This window comes from Plecotus auritus (genome assembly GCF_963455305.1).
Source record: "Plecotus auritus genome assembly, chromosome: 9".
Lineage (NCBI taxonomy): Eukaryota > Metazoa > Chordata > Mammalia > Chiroptera > Vespertilionidae > Plecotus > Plecotus auritus.
The window spans coordinates 99,457,095-99,483,762 of record NC_137783.1 but is presented as its reverse complement, the minus strand read 5'-3'; the positions used below and the strand labels follow the sequence as shown (position 1 = coordinate 99,483,762).

The 26,668-nt window shown below is 43.2% G+C and overlaps 1 pseudogene across 1 annotated transcript; it reads left to right on the top strand.

Annotated features, from left to right (window-relative positions):
- The first annotated feature begins 12,095 nt into the window (after positions 1-12,095).
- Positions 12,096-21,761, top strand: LOC308233626 (iron-sulfur cluster assembly 1 homolog, mitochondrial-like; annotated as a pseudogene). The gene is made up of 2 exons: positions 12,096-12,131; positions 21,405-21,761. The product of its transcript is annotated as an iron-sulfur cluster assembly 1 homolog, mitochondrial-like (transcript).
- Positions 21,762-26,668: the final 4,907 nt, after the last annotated feature.

Genomic DNA, 26,668 nt, shown 5'->3' with positions numbered 1-26,668 from the left:
CATGCAAAGAAAAATTAAAATATTTCTGTATTATTTGAAATTTTATAGTGAAAATGCATTTACTTATTATTTGCGAAACTTAAAAACAACAGATTGCTAGGGTATAGACTAAAATATTAAAATCAATTAATATCTGGATGATAGAATTCTAGATGACATTTCCTTCAGTATAGCTTTTCTGCATTTTCTAAGCTCACAACAAAGATAATACTCGTATAGTATAAAATTAAAAAAAAAATCATGATGTAGATTTATTGACATTGAAATAGTCCCATGAATAGATTACTAAGTGGAAAAAAGAAAAGCTATGAGTGGGGAGGGGAGTGGGTGGAGGTGGATGAGGGCATAGAGGGAATAAATGGTGATTAAAAAAAGCTACAAAACAGAATATTATGATTTTTTTGCATTAAAATATGCACATACATAGTAAAAAAGTGAAAGAGCATACAACAAAATCTTAATAGTGCTTGTCTTTAAGTAGTAGAATTATGAGTAATTTTTGTTTTACATTGTGTTTTTTTTGTTTCCAAACATTATCATTAATCATAAATTTTATGAGATTTTAAAATAAATATTATTAAATAAATTTAGAAAATTTAGAAGTACATAAATTATAGAATAAGAGATTATTTGTGTTGGAACCCATAGGCCTTCATATTAGAAAATCAGATAGCATGCTAGAATAATAATGTGGCTCCGATGACTGGAACATAGAAGGGAACAGAGAAAAAATGCTTTCTGAATGTATGTAGAAAAAAATAAGGCTAACCCTAGCTGGATAGAGTGTCGACCTATGGACTGAAGGGTCCTGGGTTTGATTCCAATCAAGGGCACATGCCCAGGTTGCTGGCTCAACTCCCAGTAGGGGCATGCAGGAGGCAGCCAATCAATGATTCCCTCTCATCATTGATGTTTCTATCTCGCTCTCCCTCTCCCTTCCTTTCTGAAATCAATTAAAAATATATATATATTTAAAAAAATAAGGCTAGAGTGTCCAGCCGGTGTTGTTCAGTTGGTTGAGTGTCGTCCCATGCACCAAGGTCACCAGTTTGATTTCCAGTCATAGCACATACCCAGGTTGCGGGCTACATCCCCAGTAGGGCGTGTGCAGGAGGCAGAGGTCGATGTTTCTCTCTCATAGATGTTTCTATCTCTCTCTCCCTCTCCCTTCCTCTCTCTCTAAAGACAATTTTTAAAAACTATACTTAATAAAACTAAATAAGGCTAGGGCAAGTCCAACACCTGCGTGGGCTTTCTGCCCTCCCAGACACTTGTACCTAAATGCGGTTGTGAACTTGCAAAACTAAGAATTTACGATACTAACATCTCTCTTCTCTAGCTTATTGACTGGTCTTCTTCCTTCCTGTAGATTAAACACATTTACAGGGCCCTAGAGTCATGCCATTGCTCTTGACATTTCCAGCTCCTCACTCTTAAATTAAGTGCCAGCTCTATTCAGTAAGACAGCCTTCATTTTAATGAAAGTATGTGCCTCACATTTGGCCAGCTCTATTCAACAAGACAGGCTTCATTTTAAAGAAGTTATGAGCCTCACATTTAGCGTTGCATTTCTTCAAACTCCAGGCTTCTGCTGATGAGACTGTTCTAGTCCAAGAAATGGGTGCCAGCAAATGCAGATTTGGCACCCACCATGAGGTATGGAGCTGCACCCATGTGAACCCAGGTGCCTTTGTAATCTTGAGACTTCCAATGGTAGCTTTTCTGGTGCCAGAAATAGTTCTCCACCTCTGCCTCTTGGTAATCACTAGCTAAAGCTTTGAGCAAGATCCCCTTTCAGCAGGGGTCCCAGCCATGAAATCCTGCCTCCTTAATCCTAGTCACCTCTATGACCACACCAGGTGCTAATTACAGAGTTAGGAGGAAACTATCTGACCAGAGTCCCGAATCATGTGTGTAGCTGCACAAGCTTATCACATGCAGAAAGGACAGTCCAGGAAAATGCCCATTTTTTATTGCCAGCTCATGCTGGCCCCAAATCCTATCAGGTCTCTTGCCCCAGAAGCTGGGCTAGAAAATGTGGACTCCCCAAGGGTACTTTTGCTTTTCTGAGTGAAGAATATGCCAGGCACTAATAATAAAGCAGAGAAGAGGTGAAAAAATAAGACCTTTCAAGAGCTAACCAAAGCCAAGAGTTTCCAGAGATAACTGACAGTGAAAATAATCTCAACCCACTTCCATTTACAATGACTTCATTCCTCCAACAGAATTTCCTGCAGAATCAGTGCTTCTATAAAATATTCATTTTATTCTAGATTCACTTCAGAGTTCCTTTTTCTTTGGAATGAAGGATAGAAACCTTGAGCTCCCGCTGGAGGTGGGAGTATGCCTAGTAAAAGTCTCTGGACTGTGGCTCTTGACTCATCCCACCCAGTTCATCTTGGCAGCAACCTTAGTTAACCTGGTTGCTGACTTTCACCCATTTCCAGTCAGCTTCTAGGTGACCTGTCTACAGCCTCCATGACACCTGATTGTGGCTTCCATCCTGTTGAGATTTAGCTACTCTAGACTTAAAAGAAAGGACTCTGGCCCAGTAGCTCAAGTTGGTTAGAGCACCGTCCTGATACACCAAGGTTGTGGGCTCAATCCTAGGTCAGGGCATATACAAGAATCAACAAATAAACGTATGAATAAATGGAAAACAAATCCATATTAGTTATCTTTATATAATTTATCTTACTGTGTCCATCCAAATACCCAGTATGTCATGTCTAGCTTGCATAAGATAATCATTAGATAAATGTTGAATTAAGATGTTGAAAGATGATTTCACACATCCCATTTTCAAAGAATAGAGATAACTGTACTGTTAAAAAAGAAGGAAAGAGGGGAGAAGGGAGAAAGAAAAGTGATAAGAAGATAAATGTCCTGAGAATCACTATGCATTGTTTGAACTAATGACCAGTAAACTAAACTATTCCCTAAAGAACCAAGGCAGTGGGTTATATAAAGTCTGAAGTTTACTGCCATGCTGAAATTGTATGCCCATCTCCCATTTAGACACACTGATAGCTGATTAAACAGAATAGCATCATAGGGCACCTACCACAGAGCCTAACCTAATAAATATTACTTTCTCTTTTACTCACACATAATGAAAACGTTTTGCAACATCCTCAATTATTTATTTATTTATTTGATTTTGAGAAAAAGAGAAACACTGATTTGTTGTTCCACCTATTCATGCATTCATTGGTTGATTCTTGAATGTGCCTTGACTGGGGATAGACTCTGCAACCTTGGCACATCAGGACGACGCTCCAACCAACTGGGCTATCCCGCCAGAGCCCACAACATTCTCAATTTTAAGAAAGGGAAAAGTTTGCCTTTATCCATTGAGGATGGATGCACACAGGAATATTTATCTCATAATATGGCAATAGAGAACTATACAACTTGTTTAATCAAAAATATTGCAGAAACATTTGTTTCCCCCTCTGGATGTGTACTTTATGAAAGAACCTTTAGGTGGTTGGATCTCCCAATAGGCTGAAAATGTTTTCCCAATCACAGCACATAACTGGGTTGCAGGCTTGATCCCTAGTAGTGAGGTGTTCAGGAGGCAGCCAATCAGTGTTTCTCATCCATGTTTCTCTCTCCCTCTCCCTTACTCTCTCTCTAAAAATTAATAAACATACTTATTTTTTTAAAATAATAAAATAGCATGCTTTTATATCAAGGATTTTAAAAAATGAGTTCTATCTGTGGGACTATTAGAGTTCACTGAAGTTCACTAATAGTTCTTTCTATTTCTACAAAGCTGATTTAATTGCATTATTTATTATAATGTTTTCCTGATTTATTTAAGAGAATCCAAACTATCCCCTGGCCCTGCAAATATGTGGTGTTCTTTTACAACTCTGTGCCTTTGTGGGTGTGGTCTCCTCCTCCTCCATCCTTCAAAACCTATTTTATATATATATAGATAGATAGATAGATAGAGAGAGAGAGAGAGAGAGAGAGAGAGATGGAGAGAGAGAGAGGTAATATGCAAATTGTCCAGGACGCCGTAACATTACGACCACTCAGGAGGAGGCTGCGCGCGCAGATGGGCAGGAGAGGACTGTGTGCGCGGTGAGGCCTGGAGAAAACAGGGCCTGCCAGCCACCGCGGCTGCGGGGAGGCCTGGAGAGAAGACAGCCTGCCAGCCGTGGTGCGCCGCAGTCCCTACTCTGTGGATGAGCTGCAGAGGGAACACCCTTTCTGACCGCTCATTGGCTAATCTCCCCGTACACTGCCACTCACAGTGTTCTTGGTAACTTGGTAACTCTTAAATCCAAGAAGGTGATCTAGGGTTTTTCCACCTCACTCCTGGAGGAAAAAACAAAGGTCCACTGCTAGAGGAGCTAAGAAATGTCATATCCTGCCCTAGCCAGTTTAGTTCAGTGGATAGAGCCTCGGCCTGCAGACCACAGGGTCCGGGTTCGATTCTGGTCAAGGGCATGTACCTAGGTTGCAGGCTCCTCCCTGGCCGGGGCCCAGGTCAGGGCTCATGCAGGAGGCAACTAATCAAAGTGTCCCTCTCACACTTATGTTTCTCTCTGTCTTTCCCTCTCTCTCCCACGCTCTCTAAAAATCAATGGAAAAATATCCTCGGCGGGGGGATAAAAAAAAAGAAAGAAGAAAAGAAATGTCATATCCTATGAAAGAGACATCTTGAAAATGCCTAAAGAACATTGTCATTTTTTCGTGGTGACAGAACTGGACTCCGTGTTGATGAAAACACCTTGGCAGCTGCGGCAGCCGGCAGTGGCAGCATCAGCAGAGTGATGGGGGCAGCACCTTCCCCTGATCAGCTCGGTCGCCTCCTGCAGAAGCATCAGTAGGACATCCCCTGAGGGCTCCTGGACTATGAGAGGGGACAGGATGGGCTGAGGGGAACCCCCCCTCCCCCTGCCCAGTGCACGAATTTTTGTGCACCTGGCCTCTAGTTTTTTTAATTTTTTAAAAATGATTTTTAGAGAGAAAGGAAGGGACAAGGATAGAGAGATAGAAACATCAATGAGAGAGAAACAGCATCAACCAGCTGCTTCCTGCGCACCCCTGAGGATCCAGCCCACAACCTGGGCATGTGCCCTGACCAGGAATCAAACCGAGAATTGAACCATGATTTCCTGGTTCATAGGTTGATGCTCAACCACTGAGCCACGCCAGCCAGGTCAAAATCTATTTTAAATTTCAAGAAGACGTCCCTGACTCAAGTCAGCAAAGCAAGTTGCTTCCAGTGTCCAACAGTCTTTGCTCATAGCTCTATTATTTTCATAATCACTGGGTCTCTAGCTGAGTGAATGCCAGTGCACCCACTTGGGGATCAGCATGAGAAAGGAGGAAACTGATTAGGACAACAGTATTCAATTACGAGAAGTTAGGTGCCCATCTTTATAGAGCACCTAAAACTATTATTTGGTGTGTGTTTTTTTTTAAAAAAAACAACACACATATAAAATGTTTTTTTCCTTCTGATACAGTTCTGAGTATATTCTGAGAGACCTTTCATAGAAACCAAATTGTGGGGGAGGAAATCTAGAAGAGGAGGGTGAAGATAAAGAATTCTCACCCTCAGAAGACTGCAGGAAGCAAGGTATAAGTGTACCCACTCCCACATCTTCACTTAGTTAATTTATCCTCCTACAGGTCTTCAGATTTCAACTTCCTCAGGAAAGTGTGTCATGCTCTTTCCGATTAGAACAATCTTTTTTTTTTTTTTCAGATTTTATTTTTTGTCACTGTTTGTTTTTTTAAGAAAATTATTCCATTTACTATAGCAGCCAAAAGAAGGAAATACCTAGGAATAAATTTAACCAAGGAAGTAAAGGATGTACACAAAAAACTACAAAACACAGCTGAAAGGAATTATTTTATTTTTTGTTGCTTTTTTTAAATCATAGCATTTATACCTTCCATAGCAACTCATATCTAGTTTTGCTAACCACTGTACCCTAGGTCCTAGCACAGAGCCTGGCATATCATGGGGTTTCAGTATTTTTAGAACAAGTTAATATCTATATATATAAAAGCCCAGCAACTGGAATGGCAGAACAACTAGAATGACCGGAGGCTATGACGCACACTGCAGCAGCCAGCCAACCAGCCTGATCCAGGCCCTGATTGGCCCCTCCACCCTGGCCAGCCCAGCCCCCAATCTGCCCCGAACACCTTGATCGGGGACGGGGCCAGCCGCCAAGCACCCGCATCCTCTCTTCCCCTGCCGGCCTGGCCCTGATTGGCCCCTATCCGTGTAAGCTGGCTGGACCCCACCTGTGCATGAATTTGTGCACTGGGCCTCTAGCTGTGGCATAAAAGGCAATAGGCTAAAGGGAATTGAAACAAGTCTACAGGGGATAGCAGTATTGCTAATGATCAGTATGATGGGATCACCAGAATGAACAATGGTGTAAGAGGGTTTTTTTCCTCCTGACACCATACATGTGATGTCTTTTCTTTCTTTTTTTTTTTAAATATATTTTACTACAGGCCCGGTGCATGAAATTCATGCACGGGGGTGTGTGTCCCTTAGCCCAGCCTGCACCCTCTCCAATCTGGGACCCCTCGAGAGATGTCCAACTGCCCGTTTAAGCCTGATCCCAGTGGGATTGGGCCTAAACGGGCAGTTGGACATCCCTCTCACAATCTAGGACTGCTGGCACCCAAATGCTCGCCTGCCTGCCAGCCTGATCACACCCTAACCTCTCCCTGCCAGCCTGATTGATGCCTAACTGCTCCCCTGCCAGCCTGTTTTCCCCTAACTGCCCTCCCCTGCAGGCCTGGTCACCCCTAACTGCCCTCCCCTGCAGGCCTGGTCACCCCTAACTGCCCTCCCCTGCAGGCCTGGTCACCCCTAACTGCTCTCCCCTGCAGGCCTGGGTCCCTCCCAACTGCCTTTCCCTGCAGGCCTGGTCGTCCCCAACTTCCCTCCTCTGCCGGCTTGGTTACCCCTAACTGGCCTCCCCTGCAGGCTTGATCACCCCCAACTGCCCTCCCCTGCTGGCCTGATAGCCCACAACTGCCCTCCCTTGCTGGCCATCTTGTGGTGGCCATCTTGTGTCCACATGGGGGCAGGATCTTTGACCACATGGGGGCAGCCATCTTGTGTGTTGGAGTGATGGTCAAGCTGCATATTACTCTTTTATTAGATAGGATAGAGGCCTGGTGCATGGGTGGGGGCCAGCTGGTTTTCCCTGAAGGGTGTCCTGGATCAGGATGGGGGTTCCCTTGGTGTGTGTGTGGGGGGGGGGCCTGGGCAAGGGGCCTGTGGTGGTTTGCAGGCCAGCCACAAGCGGAGGCCCTGGTATCTGAGTTTTATTTATCTTCTATAATTGAAACTTTGTAGCCTGGAGCGGAGCCAAGCCTTCTGCTTGCTCTGTGGCAGCAGCCATTTCTATTGGGATTTATGTATCTTCTATAATTGAAACTTTGTAGCCTTAAGCGAGGCCTGGGCCGGCCAGGGTGTGCGGAAAGCTTGGCTTCCTCCATTGCCAGGGGCAACCCTAGCCTCCTGCTCTTTCCAGCTCAGTGGCTACCACCATTTCTGTTTGGGTTTATGTATCTTCTATCATTGAAACTTTGTAGCCTTGAGTGGAGGCCTAGGCCAGCAAGGGCAGGCGGAAAGCTTAGCTTCCTCCATTGCTGGGGAAACCCAAGCCTCCCTCCTGCTCTCGTGGCTCGTAGCCATCTTGGTTGGGTTTATTTGCATATTCGCTCCTGATTGGCTTGTGGGGTGTAGCGGAGTGATGGTTAATTTGCATATTACTCTTTTATTAAATAGGATTGATTTTAGAGAGAGGAAGGAAGAGGGGGTAAAGAAATAGAAACATCGATGAGAGGGAAACATCGATTGTCTACCTCTTGCACACTCCCTACTGGGGATGGAGCCCGAAACGCCGGCATGTACCCTGACCCAGAATTGAACTGCGCCACACTGGCCAGGCCTTTTTTCTTTTTATTGTGTGATGTCTTTTCCAACACTACTTCCTCAACTCTCTGACACCAACTGGGTATCCAACAATTCAATTCAATTCTGACACTATCTACCTGGAGTTAAGCATCAGATCCTACAAGTAAAAGGACTCACTCCACAAGACTTCCCCCACTTGGGCACCAATTGCAAGTCCCAAGCTACTCATAACTCTGACCCACTAGATATAAATCAAGGATTCCCAAGACACCCTTCTCAGGTTCAATATTTGGCTAAAATGGTTCACAGAACTTAAGAAGGCACTTTACTGGTTTATTATAAAGAACACAAATGAACCCAGATGAAGAGATACATAGGGCAAGGTCTGGAAGAGTCCTCGTGGGGTTAGGGGGTGCCATCCTCCCAGTACCCCAATATGTTCACCTTCCTGGAAGCTCTCTGGACCCTGTCATTTAGGGGTGGGGGGTTCTGGAGGTGTTCATTACGTAGGCATCATTGATTATACCACTGGCCATCAGTGATTAAACTCAATCTCCATCTCCTTTCCCCTCCTAGGAGGTGGGGCTACAAGTTCTAAGCTTCTAATCAAGGTTCCATCTTTCCATCCTCCAGTACCTATCCTAAAGCTATCTAGAAGCTCACCTGAGTGGCCTCATTAAAAGACATGCCATGCTCTAGCTGGTTTGGCTCAGTGGATGGAGCAATGGCCTGCAGACTGAGGGGTCCCGGGTTCATTTCCGATCAAAGACACATGCCTGGCTTGTAGGCTCGATCCCCAGTATGGGACGTGCAGGAGGCAAGCAAAGATTCTCTCTCATCATTGATGTTTCTATCTCTCTCTCCCTCTCGCTTCCCCTCTGAAACCAATAAAAAAAATAAATATTTAAAGAGTTTTTCTAAAAGACATTCCTATTACCCTTATCACTCAGGAAATTCCAAGGGTTTTAGGAACCAGGAACAGAGATAAAAACAAACATTTCTATGATACCATAGGGTGGCAATGAATTTAAGGGTATAAATTTAAGCGGATATATAGTTAATAAGTAGTTTGTAATGATGATGCCAACGATGTTGTTAACCAGGTTTTTAAAGGTAATGATGTTTTAAGTTACACTTGAATTTCATGGAAATTCATTTCCCACTAACTTCGTAAATAAGCAAATTAAAAACATCAACAAGTCTTCACTCAGTAATTACAGCACTACCCTCCTCACTTCATCTAGCTCCAATACCATCTTGCTCTGTGTCATGTACTTGACAATTAAACACTACAGACATTCATAAGAATGTGTGATCGAATTAAATATTCTGGCACTGTGATAGCTTTTCTAGAAAGAGAAAGGTAGATGCCTTTTAACAACCTTAGTCTCCATGGGAGACTGCTTCTCCTCTTCTCAAAAACTTAACATATCAAAAGATTCTCTTCAGTACAAACTGTAAATAAGATGATAATTTAAGGGAACAAATCAGGCCTTGTCACTATAGACACTCCAGCTCAAACTTGTTGCTGATTGGGTAACAGATAGCAAATCATACATAATCTATTGATTGAGACATGTATTCATTTATTCCCTTAAGTATCTGTTGAAAGCCTTGTCTATGTCTGACACTAGATAAACTAAAAATAGACCTATAGGACATAAAATGAACTCAATATAACAACCTACCCTCAAGAAGCTCCCAATTTTGTTATAATAAAAGATTAAAGAACACATTATAGGACAAAATTTATAATTAAATACTAAGATAAAAGAAACATTCTGTAGAAGGGTGGCTATTCAGACGTATGACTTCAGCATCAAGAAGCAGTCCTGTAGGTTGCTGGGTGTAAAAAAAGACAAAGATTCTTTAAATGAAACTCTCTGTAGCCTGAAAATTATTTTGGAAGGAAATAAAGAGAGGTTTCCTTCAAACATCTTAAGAACTGTAATTAAAAGTCAATATATTTGACTTCATAAAGAAAAGTAAATAACTTGTGTTTTTGCCTCCCTGGCAAAGTTTGTGTATAGTTACTCAAAGACTAATTACAGAAATTTAATGTCATTTATTGTCCATAACCTAGGACAAGTGAAGTTAAAAAATAAACGTTATTTCAGATTAATTTAAATTGCCTAATTGAAATAAATGAATATTTGAGAAAACTTAATTGTACTGGACAAAAACCTGTTCCTGAAGTATTAACTAAAATTTTTATTGATGGTTCATCTCATAGTAAAATTGCTTAACATGCAGTGAATCCAAAAGCAGTCATATTTCTGTGCAAAAATTAAATTAAAAAGTTATCAAGACTGCACTGCAAAATTTCCAAAAACCTCCTAATATTTAAATCAAAAAAGGGGGTGATAATAGAATAATATCCTGTAAGAAAAAATACCTTGTAAGTAAATTACATCAAGAAATTTTTTACTTTGAAGATTAATTTTCATTTGTAATACTAATAGCAAGACACCCATGAAAACATACATGGTGTCAAAATAAGCCAAAGGAAAATAGTTTGGGCAAAAAATGAAAAAGGATCGCAAGTCTAATTTATAGAAAAGATTCCTTTATTAACCTTTGGTCGGGAATATGTTTGTATATTTCCAGAAAACTCCAAGCCCCTGTGGATTCCTGCAACAATGGGTCCCAGAGAGGAATTGACAGGACTGCTCCAGCCACAGAAAATAGCAGTGGCCTGCAAGAACAGAGGAGAAATGGTCCAGAAATGAAGATGGTAAAAACATCTTGCAATGCTAGCATTCAGCAGCTGTGCATCGCTGCAGGTTGCCCAGGACCAAACCAGAGAGGGTTGGACCTACATTGCCACCGTTTGTCTACCATCCAGAACTGAAATATCATTGCTGACATGTACACATATGGAACTGTTAGACATTGAAATTGGGACTCAAAGAACTGTTGTCCCAGAAAGAAACTGACTGAGGGTGATTCCTTTAATGCTTGACAGCAATTTAAAGGGACTTGATAGAACTCTGTCCTTTCCATTGAATTTAAAAATCTTAAAACATACATTCTTGTTAAATTTTATAAAGTCAAAAAGGGTGAGATGCCGGAAGCCAATTCCAGCATGTCAGCAGGGCTGAATCATCTGGGACGGCTAAAAAGCATCTCCCCCAAACCTGAATAGGATTATTGCTTGCTGTCAGACAGCTCAGAGCATCTTAATCTGCATGTTATTGCCTCCTGTTGGCCAAACACCTGATCAGCTGTAGGCTATTCCCCAAACTGACAATGCTTCTGTAAACCCTACCCTTTGAAGGGTATGTCTCCACCTTGCCTTAGGACAAACTGTGTTAATAAAAGCAGGGTCCTGAGTCAAGGGGTAGTCTTCAGTTCCTTTAGCTGAAGAACCTCTGACCCCCAATGCCTTTCAAAATTATCTTTCATCTTTGGACTCCTTAATCATTTATGCATCAGCCCCTTTCTCCAGATTGCTGAACCCTTTGTAATGCTTGGAAAAGAACCCCAGCAGGTGAAGAAAAGGGCAAATTAGTTTAGAAGATTAGGAAAGAGTTCCTGGCAAGCCATGTTGTGAAGGGTGAGTTAATTAAAAAGGGTGAGACAGAAAGGAGACTATATTTTATTTTATTTTTTATTTTGAGAGTATGTTTATTAAAGCTGGGGACAGTGAAACAGAGTAAGGACTTAGGGTAGAAGAAGCAACAGGAGAGAGACTAGCTGGTGCTCTGCTTCACTCTCTAGAAACATTATGGGAAAGAAGTGAGCCAAGGTGGGGCTGCTTTGGCTCACTGGGAAGTCAGAGAAAAGGGGGTCTTGAAGACAGGTGCAGGGTGTTAGCTCAGGATGAGCTGCTACTGCCCATTGCTCCCATGGTTGCAAGTCTCCTGGGGATTCTTAGAGCTTAGGGAGAAAAGGTAAAGATACACACCTGGGGAAGAAAGATTGGGTGTGCTCAAGACTTTCCTAAGGCATCAGAAACTAAATGGTATCTTTTCTGTATTATAATCATCTATCTATATATATAAACAGGTAATATGCAAATTAGCCAGGCATCACGACCGGCTCAGGAGGAGGCTGCATCACGACAACTCAGGAGGAGCTGTGCCCGCAGATGGGTGGGAGGGGACTACGTGCCACCCCCATCACAGCAGACAAACACCAGGGGTGGGGGCGTGCTCTGAGCAGCCGCAGTGCAGCTTGGAGCATGCCCCTGGTGGGTGGCGGCAATGGCCGGAGCGAAGTAACCCCAGTCCCAGATGCCTGGCGGTGGCTGGAGCAAAGCAGCCAGGTCCCAAGTGCCTGGCAGTGGCAGGAGCAAAGCAGCCTGGGTCCCAGTGGGTGGCAGCAGCAGCCGGAGCGAAGCAGCCCAGGTCTTGGATGCCAGAGGGAAGCCAGTGCTGGGAGCCAGAGGAAGGGAGGCCTATTCTTGCATGAATCTTCATGCATCGGAACTCTAGTAAGAGAAAAAACTTTTGAACTTCTTAAGGCCTTGCTCTACCCCACACAATGTGTGTATGTGTGTATATATGTGTGTGTGTGTGTGTGTGTGTGTGTGTGTGTGTGTGTGTGTGTGTGTATATACACACACACATATATATTAGAGGCCTGGTGCACAAATTTCATGCATGGGGGCGGGGTGTGTCCCTCAGTCCAGTCTGCACCCTCTCCAATCTGGGACCCCTCGAAAAATGTCCGACTACCTGTTTAACGGGCAGTCAGACATACCTCTCACAATCCAGGACTTCTGGCTCCCATACACTTGCCTGCCTACCTGCCTGATTGCCCCTAACCGCTTCTGCCTGCCAGCCTGATCACCCCGTAACCACTCCCCTGTCAGCCTGATCAACACCTAACTGCTCCTCTACCAGCCCGATTGCCCCTAACTGCCCTCCCCTGATGGCCCAGTCACCCCTAACTGCCCTCCCTTCCCAGTCTGGTCATCCCCAACTGCCCTCCCCTGTAGGCCTGGTCACCCCCAACTGCCCTCCCCTGCAGGCCTGGCCACCCCTAACTGCCCCCTGGTCACCCCCAACTGCCCTCCCCTACAGGCCTGATCCCCCCCAACTGCCCTCCCCTTCAGGCTTGGTCCCCCCCAACTGCCCTCCCCTGCAGGCCTGGTTGCCCCCAAATCCCTTCCCCTGCAGGCCTGGTCCCCCCAAACTGTCCTCCCCTGCAGGCCTGGTCCCCCCAACTGCCCTCCCCTGCAGGCCTAGTCCCCCCAACTACCCTCCCCTGCAGGTCTGGCCCCCTCAACTGCCCTGCCCTGCTGGCCTGATCACCCATAACTGCCCTCCCCTGCTGGCCATCTTGTGGCAGCCATCTTGTGTCCACATGGGGGTGGCCATATTTGATGACATGGGGGTGGCCATCTTGTGTGTTGGAGTGATGATCAATTTGCATATTACCTCTTTATTATATAGGATGATTTTTAATTGATTTTGAGAGAGCGAGAGACACACACACAGAGAGGGAAACATCAATTTGTTGTTCCACTTATTTATACATTCATTGGTTGACTCTTATATGTGCCCTGTCCTGGGATTGAACCTGCAACCCTGGCACATCTGGACGATGCTCTAACCAACTGAGTTACCTAGTCAGTGCCACACAATGTTCTTTATTTTATTCGAATGTACCGGCTATGGGAGATAGTCCATGTAGTTTTTACAAGTATGACATGGATGAGTGTTAGAGATAAGAGGCCATCTCCTTATAAAGATATTAGGAAACCATTATCATGGGCCTACAAAAATCTTAGAAATATTTTCACTAAAGTCCATTTTGTGATAGTGAAACCAGTTTTACTGAAATTTGACTTGAAAGAATAGAATTTGGTCATCACAAATCTTGTTGAAACAGTACATTTTTCCTGCTATATAAACAGAGATTCAATAAAAAATTGACATCTACACTAATAAAAGGGAAAGGTGCAAATTGACCGTACCTTCGTGTCACCCACCAGCCAATCAGGAGTATGCAAATAAACCAACAAAGATGGCAGGTTAATTTGCATACGCAGGCACCAAGCAGCCGGGGGCAGAACGCTTGCGACGCAGGCATTCCGCACTGCTCCAGCCGCTCCGGGCCTCTGGGCAGCGTGGGAAGGTGGAAAGGAGCGAAGGTGGTGCCAGAAGCCAGGGGAAGGAAGGCCCATTCTTGCACGAATCTTCATGCATCAGGCGTCTAGTGTATATTATAAAACCAAGTTATACAAGCATGTTACAATTGGATTGATTCCAGGTGCAGGTTTGAGCATGATTATTCCACAATTATGTGGATTAGTGAGCCTGTGGAAGAGGTCTTTGCCGGAAGTTCCAACCTGTAAAAGTGGTTTCCGTGGTCTAATTCTATTCTCACCATAGGTCCGTGGTTGGCAAACTGCGGCTCATGAGCCACATGCAGCTCTTTGGCCCCTTGAGTGTGGCTTTTCCACAAAATACCACAGCCTGGGCGAGTCTATTTTGAAGAAGTGGCATTAGAAGAAGTTTAAGTTTAAAAAATTTGGCTCCCAAAAGAAATTTCAATCGTACTGTTGCTATTTGGCTCTGTTGACTAATGAGTTTGCTGACCAATGCCATAGGTAAAGTCTTTCAGTCTCTGTGATAATTCCAGGAGCTTGCTTGCCTCTTTAAGTCCTCTAACAAGTCAATATAACTTAGGTTAGTAAACAGAGATGATATTGATTTCATTCATTCAGAAAACATTTACTGAGTGTTAAGGTACTGTGGATATCCAGATGAATCAGAAATGAGTTCTACCCGCAGAGAATTTGGCCTGGGGTGGAAGTGTGTCACGGATACTTAGCTGGCATCTCTGTTGAGAACTTGAAATCCAAGTATTTTGTGTTGTTGATCTATTGACTTGGGGTATAGACCAATAAACAGGTGGCATGTGTCAAAGTTGTCACTCTGGTATAAAAATGGAAAGGCTTGCATGTATTTTCTCTTTGTTACCTGGAGCCACTTCTCTTCCTGCTCTCAGGGGAGGGATCTTTCCCTCCAGTTCTGGCCACCCTTTCCTGATCCAGTCCCTAAGGGATCATAAATCTTTTAGTCATCAGATGGTAACCCAACTCCATTATAGTGTTAACTGTACAACATTACTACAGTGAAATGTAACTTCAAAGGAATGATTTAGCTCCCCTCCCCATGCTCTCTCCTAAGGAAACTATAAGAGATACACATAAATATGTATGTGCATATGTATGAAAAGATCAGAAACAATTTATTTGTTGATTTGAGAGAAGAGAGAGAGCAACATCAATTTGTTGTTCCTCTTATTTATAAATTCATTGGTTGCTTCTTGTATGTACCCTGACTAGCAATTGAACCTGAAATTTTGGCATATCAGGACAATGCTCTAACCAACTGAGCTACTTGGCCAGGGCTAGAAACATTTTAAATGCCAAACAATTGGGATGTAGTTAAATAAATTAGGGCTATCCTTATGATGTAATACTATACAGCCATTAAAATGTTTTATGGGGAAAAAGGAAAATATTCACTATATGATATTGTAAAAATTGCTTATAAAACTATAACATGGGGAGAAACCAAGATGGCGGCATAGGTAAACACCTAAACTGCTGCCTCGCACAACAATATCAAAACTACAACTAAAAGACAAAACGGACATCATCCAGAACCACAGGAAGGCTGGATGAGTGGAAATTCTACAAATAGAAGGAAAGAGAAAAGCACACTGAGACTCAGAGGAGCTGCAGGAGGCAGAGGTACTGAGACATGTGCGCGTGCGGAGAGGACTGGCAACTGAGTGCGCGGCTGGCTTTCTCAAGCGGGAGGGAGACAAAAGCTCCCGACTGCACTGAACTCCAGTTCCGGGTGAGACTCTGGGGACCCAGACTCATATGGGGAGAAATTGGACTGTCTGGCAGCGGGCGGAACTCGAGGGCAGCTTTCTCTCAGAAGTGCTTGCAGTGATTACCACAGGACACTGAGACACAGGGGCCTATTAGGGCACAGCTGATGGGAAACCAATGCTGCCTGCTCCGCCCTGAGACTCTGCCCCATCCAAGCTGAGCACAGAGGCTTTTGTAATTTTGCAAGTCTTGTCTCATAAGGCTGTCTCCAGCACAGAAGTTCTCCCAGCGTAGACACAGCTGATCCTCACAGCCAATTGGCCTGGAGGTCAATTCCTCCCAGTGATACCAACAACAATCAAGACTTAACTACAACAAGGCTGTGCACACAGTCCACAAAGGGGTGCACCAAGAGTGTCCACCTCAGGTAACTGGGGAGGCTGAGCCACTGGGCCCTATAGGACACCTAGCACACAAAGCCACTCTATCAACTCAGGGAAGCAGCGAAAATGTGGAGACAAAGAAACAGGTCACAAATGAAAGAAATGGAGGAAAGCAAATGACTGCATATAGAGTTCAAAACCATGGTTATAAGGTTTTTCAACAATTTTCTAGAAAAGGCCAATAAATTTAGCAAGACCCTCGAGGATATGAAAAAGGACCAACTAGAAATTAAGCATACACTGACTGAAATAAAAAATATTATACATAAATCTAACAGCAGACTAGAGGATCGCAAGAATCAAGTCAAAGATTTGAAATACAAAGAAGCAAAAAACACTTAACCGGAATAGCAAAAAGAAAAAAGAATCCAAAAATATGAAGATAGTGTAAGGAGCCTCTGGGACAACTTCAAGCATACCAACATCAGAATTATGGGGGTGCCAGAAGAAGAGAGAGAACAAGATACTGAAAACCTATTTGAAGAAATAATGACTGAAAACTTCCCCCACCTGGTGAAAGAAATAGACTTACAATCCAGGAAGCGCACAGAACCCCAAACAAAAGGAATCCAAACAGGACCACACCAAGACACATCATAATTAAAACGCCAAGAGCAAAAGGCAAAGAGAGAATATTAAAAGCAGCAAGAGAAAAAGAGTTAGTTACCTACAAGGGAGCACCCATACAACTGTCAGCTGATTTCTCAACAGAAACTATGCAGGTCAGACGGGAGTGGCAAGAAATATTCAAAGTGATGAATAGCAAGATCCTACAACCAAGACTACTCTACCCAGCAAAGCTATCATTCAGAATTGAAGGTCAGATAAAGAGCTTCACAGATAAGAAAAAGCTAAAGGAGTTCATCACCACCAAACCAGTATTATATGAAATGCTGAAAGGTATTCTTTAAGAAGAGGAAGAAGAAGAAAAAGGTAAAGATAAAAATTATGAACAACAAATACATATCTATCAACAAGTGCATTTAAAATCAAGTGAATAAAAAAATCTGATGAACAGAATAAACTGGTGAATATAATAGAATCAGGGGTATAGAAAGGGAGCGGACTGACAATTCTCGGGGGGAAAGGTGTGTGGGGGGTGCAAGAAGAGACTGGACAAAAATCGTACACTTATGGATGAGGACAGTGGGGTGGGAACCAGGTGGAGGGGAGCTATGGGGGAAAAAAGAGGAACAATTGTAATAATCTGAACAATAAAGATTTATTAAATTAAAAAAAACTATAACATGGTATCAATTATGTTTTCCAAATATGTATGTATTCATGTTTCTGTGTACACATAAAAAAAAAAAAAACTAGAAGAACAGAAGACTCAAATTAACAGTGGTTATTTCTGGGTAGTAGGACTACAGGAGAGTCTTCACCTTTGTGGTTTTCCTGTATTTTCCAATTTATCCAAAATGTACATGTGTTACTTTCATTATTTGAAACAAATTATATTTTTAAAAAGGAAGACCAAAAAGTGGTCTAGCTCTTCCTATTTTGTAGCTCTTTTTGACAAAGAAGTTTCACCAAATTCCCCAAGGCCTGGAACAGAAGGCTATTTTTGGGATGCCAAGTGTGCCAACTTAAAACATTACTCACAGAACCTGTATCGAGACCCAAAGAAAAGAGTCACTTCCCATTCTTCATGGGGCATACTCACCAGAAGCTGAATGAAGTCTTCTTACATTTTTTTTTTGTTCAAGGGTTTTTCATTATGATATTCCTGGGGATTCATAAGCAATGCCAAAGTCTTAGCCATCTCTCCCGGTATACTAGGTGGACATGTGCAAACACGATTGTTGGTGGCCTTCAGTAGTATCCCAGAGATTCTTAGAGAGGCCAGCAAAACAGGCCCTGTTTTTAGAGATAGAACAATATATCAGTTAGGAATGCAGACTCTATAGTTGAACAAACCTTAATTAGAATTATAATTCTAATTGAAACATACTAATTGTGTGAACTTGGGTACATTTACTTTCTTTGTGTCTCAATATCCTCTTATGTCAATTAGGCCACAATAATATCTACCTTATAATGTTTCTATGATGATTAAAAATCATAATGCAAATTAAGTACTTAGCCCAATGTCTGGCACAAAGTAAGTAATCAACAAATGCAAGCTATTATATTACTACTAGAGGCCCAGAGCACAAAATTCATGCATAGGGGGAGGGGGTGTGTGTGTGTGTCCTTCAACCCAGCCTGCACCCTCTCCAATCTGGGACATCCCTCTCACAATCCAGGCCTGCTGGCTCCCAACTGCTCACCTGCCTGCCTGCCTGCCTGATTGCCCCTAACTGCTTCTGCCTGCCAGCCTGATCCTTCCCTAACCACTCCCCTGCCAGCCTGATCGACGCCTAACTGCTCCCCTGCTGGCCCGATTGCCCCTAACTGCCCTCCCTTGCCAGCCTGATCGCCCCTAACTGCCCTCCCCTGCCAGCCTGGTCGCCTCAACTGCCCTCCCCTGCAGGCCTGGTCGCCACTAACTGCCCTCCCCTGCCAGCCCGATTGCCCATAACTGCCCACCCCTGCCGGCCTGGTCGCCCCCAACTGCCCTCCCCTGCAGGCCTGGTCATCCCCAACTGCCCTCCCTGCAGGCCTGGTCCCCCCCAACTGCCCTCCCCTGCAGGCCTGGTTCCCCCAATTGCCCTCCCCTGCAGGCCTGGTCACCCCCAACTGCCCTCCTCTGCTGGCCTGGTTGCCCCCAACTTCCCTCCCCTACAGGCCTGGTCCCCCCAAACTTCCCTCCCCTGCAGGCCTGGTCCCCCCCAACAGCCCTCCTCTGCAGGCCTGGTTGCCCCTAACTACCCTCTCCTGCCAGCCTGGTCACCCCTAACTGCCCTTCCCTGCCAGCCTGGTTGCCCCGAACTGCTCTCTCCTGCCAGCCTGTTCCCCCACAACTGTCCTCCCCTGCAGGCCTGGTCCCCCCCACTGCCCTCCCCTGCTGGCCTGATCACCCACAACTGCCCTCCCCTGCCGGCCATCTTGTGGTGGCCATCTGTGTCCACATGGGGGCAGCCATCTTGTGTGTTGGAGTGATGGTCAATTTGCATATTACCTCTTTATTATACAGGATTATTATACAGGATGATAAGTACAATAAATAGATAAAAATAAGTATTATGGGAGATCTAAAAGGGCACAATCTCTCCTGGTTGATAAAATGAAAAAAGGCTTTGTAGAAGGAGAAAACTCAGATATTCTAAGATAAGGGGTAGAAACATTTCAGTTGATGGCAACATCAGTGCAGAGAGGTGAGGAAGCCATAGAACATAGGTGCTAAACAATTTTTCTGGACATCACACATATAAAGAAGTCTTTAGGCCCTACCCAGTTTGGCTCAGTGGATAGAGCGTTGGCCTTCAGACTAAAGGGTCCTGGGTTCGATTCTGGTCAACAGCACATATCTCAGTTGCAGGCTAATCCCCAGTCTGGGTCCTGGTATACAGGAGGCAATCAATCGACGTGTTTCTCTCACATCCATATTTCTCTCTTTCACTCTCCCTTCTGCTCTCTCTAAAAATCAATGGAAAAATATCCAGGGGTGAAGATTAAAAAAAAAAAAGAAAGAAAGTCTTTAGGAGACAAGAATGCCAGAAAGAAGTTTAGACTTAGCTTATGAATAATAAAGGCATCTATTTACTATAATTTTTATCCCCAAATAATTTTTAATATATTTTATTGATTTCAAAGAGGAAGGGAGAGGGAGAGATACTAGAAACACCAATGATGAGAATTATCAATCATTGCCTCCTGCACACCCACCACTGGGGAGCAGACCTGAAAACCCAGGCATGTGCAGGAAATGGAACCATGACCTAGTTCATAGGTCCACATTCAACTACTGAGCCATGCCAGTTGGGCCTCAAATAATTTTTGTAACATCATATAGAAATCTCTTTTTGCAATTCACCTGAACATGAATAAAAATACCCTATCCGCCCATCTCGACCCTCCACATCTCTAGTTAATACCACGTTCTAGCCAGCCGTGGGCAAACTACGGCCCGCGGGCCGGATCCGGGAGAGCCGAAAGAGAGGAGGGTTCTCTTGCTCTCCCCTCCGCTCCTTCACCAGCAGCAGTGTTAACATGGCAACATCGGGAAACACAGCCGCAGCTCCTTCTTCTGAGTGGGCGGATTTATATCCGCCCATTCAGTAGAAGGAACAACCTCTCAATCTTCCAGAGGATCCTTGTAATGCCTGCGGACGCGTCCCCCAACATCACCCTGGGAATGCGTAGACACGTTATCGTGGTGATGTAGGGAGACATGCCCCTGGAGAGCACAGTATCAGAGCATTAGCTAAAAAGGAGACCAACAACACTGTTCCCACTGAAGTTGATGTTTTAAAGACCAAAAACCTTTCAACCCAGTCTACATTGCCATCTACATCTACGTCCCGGGCATAATTTGGAAGTTGCACTAAAGAAAATGTTTAATTTACTGTTTACACATTTTGTTCTTTTCTATTTGTTTTAGTTTTAAATTATTTTATTATATTTAAGTTTAATTTGAAAGGCTTTTGTACCTTTCCTTTGTTAGGCAATTTTATTTTGCCTTTGCCATCTTCAATATAAGGTATGTTATTGTGCTATGATTCCTCCATTTTTTGAAGTTTCAAATTATAATAATTAGTGTTTACATTCTTTTTGTTAAAATATTTGAAATGAATAAAACTATTGAAATAAAAAAAAAAGACCGTACCCTTTTATGTAATGATGTTTACTTTGAATTTATATTAGTTCACACAAACACTCCATCCATGCTTTTGTTCCGGCCCTCCGGTCCAGTTGAAGAACCCACTGTGGCCCTCGAGTCAAAAAGTTTGCCCACCCCTGTTCTAGCCATTGGTAAGTCAAAGAATCTCCTGGCCAAAACATAAAGTGGTCTTCAGGGGCAGAGGAAGAAACTAGAAATACTAGTAACAGAGGAAGAAAAGCATGACTCTTTCTTTTTATAGCTATACAGATACTTTAAAGGCATCAGGGGAGATAAAAGTTAGCAAGATTATGCTTGGTCTTGGTGAGTAGGATCATCTTCAGGATAAACATTTAAATGACATAAGAATATATGCAGAAAAGAACAAAAGTTCAGGATGGATAACACCTGATTTCAAGATTTCCTATCAAGCTACAGTAACAAGACACTTCTAACTGGAGCTTTTGGCATCATTATGGCCGCGTGTCCATGGAGAGAGGCTGTGGCGGTGGAGCTCCCACCTGAGGCACCCGTGTGCCCTGACAGGAGAATGTCGCTTCCTTCGTCTGGGCCACTGTCCGGGCTGTGAGCAAGAGGAAGCTGCAGCCCACCAGGGCCGCCTTCACCCTGACACCTTCAGCAGGAAACAAGATAAAACACTTCTTAGTTGGTGTTGAACCAGGAGTTGTAATGGCCTTTCTTATGCTCTAGAATACAGGAAGACAGAGGAGATTCTGATGAAGTTGTTCAAGGTGGAGTCAGAGGGCTCATGGGAAAGGAAGCACAGCTAACACTGTAGGAACAGAAATGGACTACGTCGAAGACAAATTACCCAGTGCATTTGTGTTCAATAAGCCAAACATCAAAGGAGCATGTGGCTGTGGAGAAAGTGCTAATGTTTGACTCCTCAGGACTGCTCTGGCTGTGAGCTCCAGGACAGCTATGGAAGCCCCGGGCTTACTGAAGAAATCATGTGACTGTCATGTACTTAAGGTTTATAATGCATGGCTGCCTAATGAGACAGTAAAGTGATGCACTTTGAAAATGAAACCAGTGTATTAAAAATAAAAAAGATACTGTTCTATTGATGAAAGGATAGACATACAGATTAATGAAATACAGTAGAATAGAAAGCCCAGAAGGATGTAGGACAAATGGAAGTCTCATATATTGCTGGTGGTAATAAAAATATCATACAACCATTTTGAAAATGGTTTGATAACTTCTTATTCTTTAAAAATTTTTTTAATATATTTTTATTGATTTCAGAGAGGAAGGGAGAGGGAGAGAGAGAAACATCAATGATGAGAGAGAATCATTGACTGGCTGCCTCCTGCACATCCCCCACTAGGGATGGAGCCTGCAACCCCGGGCATGTGCCCTGATCGGGAACTGAACCATGACCTCCTGGTCCATAGGTCAATGCTCAACCACTGAGCAACACTGGCCGGGGCATGATAACTTCTTATCATGTTTAACTTTATAAGAAGTTATCATGCCCCGGCCAGTGTTGCTCAGTGGTTGAGCATATAACCTTGGTTATATGTAACCAAGGTTACAAGGTGGTGGATTAATGTCAAGGTCAGTCGATCAAAATGCAACCTTCATTGAATGAATAAATTTATAAGACATTTCTGATTTTAGAGGCTAAGTGCCTCATGTTGTTTTGCAAAGTCCATGTAATTTAACACATGTAATCACCCTTTCAACACAAAAACTTCCCTGATGTTGCCTTATTCCAGCAAAAATAGCACTATCTGATCCAACAGACTAAAACTCCTGAGACATCATACAATAACAAACCAATATGAACACTGGGAAAAAGAAAACCAAATATTGACAAAGAAATTAAAGTGCAGTTTTACACTCTTAAGGGACTAACCTCACAGTTCTAAGTTAAACATCAGATCTCAGGACTATTTGGGAACTTTTTACTCATAGATAGGAGTAAATTTCTTATGGCGGAATAACAATCTTTCAGACAATGTACAGATTATAAATGTTTTTTTAAAAAAACTCCTGTTGCCGAAACCGGTTTGGCTCAGTGGATAGAGCGTCGGCCTACGGACTGAAGGGTCCCGGGTTCGATTCCGGTCAAGGGCATGTACCTTGGTTGCGGGCACATCCCCAGTGGGAGGTGTGCAGGAGGCAGCTGATCGATGTTTCTCTCTCATCGATGTTTCTAGCTTTCTATCCCTCTCCTTTCCTCTCTGTAAAATATCAATAAAATATATTAAAAAAAAACACTCCTGTTTCTCTGGCTTTGATAGCTAAAGTTTTATTTCAGAATTGTGCATTTACCAATAATATTCCAGACTCTCAGATAATAATAGTTACTTAACTTGGCAACAATTATAGTCTATTTTACATAGAATTAAGAACATAATATGAACCATGCATCAGATAAAACTTTGCCTTCAAACAACAATATACTTGCCCTGGCTGGGTAATTCAGTTGGTTAGATCATTATCCCGACATGCCAGGATTCAAGTTTGATCCCCAGTCAGGACATACAAGAAGCAAACAATGAATCCTATATAATAAAAGCCTAATATGTTGTGTCCGGTCATCCGGTCGGCCATTCAACCAAAGCATAATATGCTAAGGCCATTCAACCGCTCACTATAACGTGCATTGACCACCAGGGGGCAGACAGTTGACTGGTTAACCAGTTGCTATGATGTGCACTGACCACCAGGGGGAAGACGCTCTGACCAGTAGGTGAGCTTGCTGCTAGGGTCCAGCTGGTCGGGACTGAGCGAGATGGGCCCGACACACCCTGGAGCACTCCCGCGGTCCCTCCCCAGCTGGCCAACCTCCTGCGTCCCTCCCCGGCCCCAATCATGCACTGGTGGGGTCCCTCAGCCTGGCCTCTGCCCTCTCACAATCCAGGATCCCTCAGGGGATGTTGGAGAGCTGGCAGGCCAGGCCGAGGGACCCCACTAGTGCACAAATTCGTGCACCGGACCTCTAGTGTATAAATAAGTGGAACAACAAATCAATGTTTCTGTCCTGCTGGTGTGGCTCAGTAGTTGAGCGTCAAACCTATGAATCAGGACACAGTTTGATCCCTGGTCAGGGCACATGCCTGGGTTTCAGGCTCAAACCTGGTAGGGGGCATGCAGGAGGCAGCCCTTCAATGTTTCTCTATCATCAATGTTTCTATCTCTCTCTGCCTCTCCCTTCCTCTCTCTCTAAAAAACAATTAAAAATCTTTTTTAAATGTTCATTGAATGAATAAATTTATAAGACATTTCTGATTTTGTCAGCTAGATCAGTGGTTCTCAAAGGGGTGGTTCTTAAATTAGCAGCCTGGGCATCACCTTGAGTTTCTTAGAAATGCACATGCGACTTAGTATACCTGGGAATGGGGCTGTGCAAACGGATTTAATGAGCTATTCAGATGATTCTTATGCCCGTTACACTTTGAGAACCACTAATCTAGACAGTATTTTTCTTTAAAAGTGAAGAACGTTTTCTAAATCTCAAAAATATTATGCTGAGCAAAAGAAGCCAGAGACAAAAGAGCACACAATGAATTATTCAAAACCTGAATAGTGGTTGCCTGGGTTTGGGAGATATTTAAATGGAAAAAGGCATGAGGGAACTTTCAAAAGTTGGAAAGTTCTATCTAAACCTTGATGGAATGTAGATTACATGGGTGTATGACTAAGTCAAAATGTATCAAACTGAATACTTAAGACCTGTGCATTTTACATAAGTGAAATACAAACAAACAAAATAAAATAGATTAATGCCATTCTAATTCTTGCTGCTTAAGTTTTTTTCAGGTATATTTTTACACAGCAATCCTTTCCTTTTTCTTTAATTCTTTTTATTATTTTTCTTTATTGTTTTTAGAGAGAGAGGAAGGGAAAGACAAAGAGAGAGAAAACAATGATCAGTTGCCTCCTGTATGCACCTGACTGGGTATGGAACCCGAAACCTGGGTATGTGCCCTGACCAGGAACTGAACCCACTACCCTTTGGAGCACCGGACAATGCTGCAAACAACTGAGCCACACTGGCCAGGGCACATGGCAATCTTAAAATTATCTACAAGATCTTACATGATATGACGCCCTACCTACTTTTCTAATATTATGTTACCAAGCTCTCCCCTACCTACTTTTCTATTATCTGTTACCACTATCACTTTTTATACCTTCACCAGCACTAAGCTTTTAGTTCCCCAATGATAACATATTTCTATCCTGCCCCAGGACCTTTGCTCATGCTGTTACTGCTCCCTAGAATGTTCCTCTTTCTTCCCCTCCACCTGGTTAACTCCTATTCTTCTTTCAGTTCTAATTCTTCTGCTTGTCCCTAAGGAAAACCATCCCAAATCTTACTTTATTGTCTGTGTCCATGGAACCCTTTGTAGGGCTGCTGTGTATGCTTGTGCAGGTTGTTCATCTAAACAAGGGTTCCAGCTGAGGTGATAAGGCTGAAATTCAGTTTGTGCTTCATTCACAAAGCCTTGCACATGGAGCAGGACTGTGTCAACCTGGAAGAAGAGCTGCCTTTCCTTTTTTTTTTTTTTTTTAATTCTCACCTGAGGATACTTTTCCCATTCATTTTTTTTTTTTTTTTTTTTTTAGAGAGAATCCAAGGGAAGTAAGAAGGCAAGAAGGTGGGTGGGAGAAAGTGTGTGTGTGTGAGACAGAGAGAAACATTGAGGTGAGAGAGACGCATCGATTGGTTGCCTTCCACACACACCCCCACCAGTACCTTTATTTGTGTGATTATTTGTTTCCCCCACTAGACAGTAAGTTCTATGACCAGGGCTAGGAAGGAATCGGCTACCTGAATAGCACCTGTAACCCTTCAGTGCACTCGACACTGTAACCACTTAGACACACCAGCCAGGGTTGGGCTGCCTTTTTCTTTTTTAAAATGTTCTATTGATTTTCAGAGAGAGGAAGGAAGAGGAAGAAAGAGATAGAAACATCAATGAAAGAGAATATTTGATTGGCTGCCTCCTGCACACTCACTACTGGGGATCAAGCCCACAACCTGGGGATGTGCCCTTACCAGGAATGGATCTGTGACCTTCTGGTTCATAGGTTTGATGCTCAATCACTGAGCCACACCAGCTGGGCTGCCTTTTTCTAATTAATCAAAGACATAGTCTGCTTGCCAAGCTCTCCTACTCTGGGTTGGTTCTGTCTATGGGGACACCTTTTTAAAAATAGCACAAAGATACAATGGTGGCAGCAGCAGCCCTGACCACGTGCTTTCCCTTCATAGTATTTACTACAATTGTAATTTTAGCTTTATTCACCTGATTATTTGTTTCTCCCACTAGACAGTAAGCTCTACGCCAGTAAGAAAGAAACTGTCTGGTTTTGCTTAATATCAAGGATTCCCAGCTCTCAGAACAGTGCCTGCTACATAGTGGGTATTCAGGAAACATTTATTAAATGCATGAGACATTTTTTAATTTTGGAAGAATATTAGGCTTTATGAAGGTAGGGACAGTGTCTAATTTTCCCTATTTATTTCCTCCCTAATCCACAATTACCATACTGTTTTGCACATAAATGGTATTCAATAAATTCCTCCTGGTTGATTTAAAAATATTCAAAGAAGCCATATGATGCTCTGTTCATAGGAAACTAGATCTGCAAGTATATGATTACACACTGAATGAGTGATAATGAACAGCTGCTATTTATGAAGCTGAAAAGACAAAAAATGTTGAATGAATAAGAAATCAACGTCAATTGAAATGGGAAGGATTTAATTTAGCTTTTGAATCTCATTTCCTGATATGAAGCTTACAAGATACCAGAAGACAATACCAAGG